Below are 1,088 nucleotides of genomic sequence, written 5' to 3'. Positions count from 1 at the left end.
CTCCACACACCACTCTTTTGCTCACACTCTCAGACTCCAGCACATGCAGAAAGAGGGAGAGGAGACATGAATGAGGTGCTCACATGTGAAGATCTACTGAACTGTCAGGGCACAGCAGGACGGTGGAAGAGAGAAGAAGAAGAAGAAGAAGAGGAGGAGGAGGAGGAGGAGGAGGAGGAGGAGGAGTAAAGGAATACTGCAGTGACCGGCCAGATTCTATTCCTACCCCCCCACCCTCTCTGTCTCTCTCTCTGTCTCTCTCTCTCTCTCTCTTTTCTCTCTGCTCTGCTGCCTTCACTCCCCACCCCCCTCGCCCCCCCTCCCCCTGTCTTCTTCTTCTTCACCCTCTCCTCTTCTCTCCCCTCTCCACCAATTATACCATGAACCTGCCCGCTGCTTGTTGCTAAGGGGGGAGACCAGCCTGTGGGAGCTGCGGAGAGTGGACCAGGCTTTATTTTGTTTCTAAGGTAATGAAGGCTTCACAGGATTGACAGCTGCTGTCAGGTGTCAGTGATGTTGCATTGCACCGCGGTCTGCTCAGAGTGGGAGTGGGAGTGGGAGTGGGAGTGGGAGATTTCCCAGGGTCTGTTCTGTCTGTCTGTGGAGCGGCCGTCGTGCCCGTCTGTGTGTGAACTCTTTGGCAGTTTATTTAGTTTGTTTCAGTTGAATGGGCGCCTCTGGGGTTGGCTTTGTGTGTGTGTGTGTGTGTGTGTGTGTGTGCAGCCTCTGCGGTTTTGTGCATGGCAACTGGTGAATTGACATTTACAGGGTACATGTGCACCAGAGGTCATCCGGGTGCACTCGGATTCGGCCGTGTCCTCATTTCCTGCGGCCGCACTTTCACCAAAAGCCTGAAGTTTTTTTTTTTTCTTCCTGAACTTTCATTTGCATGAGCAGCTCACACGGGGACGAAACCGTTTCTGGAATTACAGATCACACTGTCATTGGTCGGGGGGTCGGGGCTGGTGGTGGTGGTGGTGGGGGGGGGGGTCACATATCAACATACTGTTGTTTTCTTTAAGCAGATGCTATGAGCTCCATGGCGCCTCTCTCTCTGTCTCTGTCTCTCTGTCTCTCTCTCTCTCTGT

The 1,088-nt window shown here is 53.3% G+C and overlaps 1 protein-coding gene across 1 annotated transcript in view; it reads left to right on the top strand.

Annotated features, from left to right (window-relative positions):
- Positions 1–312: 312 nt before the first annotated feature.
- Positions 313–1,088, top strand: part of LOC103398914 (regulator of G-protein signaling 6-like) — a gene marked incomplete at its 3' end in the record, with an annotated part of 46,039 nt that continues 45,263 nt past the window's right edge. The window contains exon 1 of the mRNA XM_025053879.1: positions 313–467. The remainder of the gene's footprint in view (positions 468–1,088) is intronic.

This window comes from Cynoglossus semilaevis, unplaced genomic scaffold (genome assembly GCF_000523025.1).
Source record: "Cynoglossus semilaevis isolate Cse_v1.0 unplaced genomic scaffold, Cse_v1.0 scaffold2642, whole genome shotgun sequence".
NCBI classification, from domain to species: Eukaryota; Metazoa; Chordata; class Actinopteri; order Pleuronectiformes; family Cynoglossidae; genus Cynoglossus; species Cynoglossus semilaevis.
Note: the sequence above shows the minus strand (reverse complement) of the source record. Positions and strands in the feature narration are given on the sequence as shown.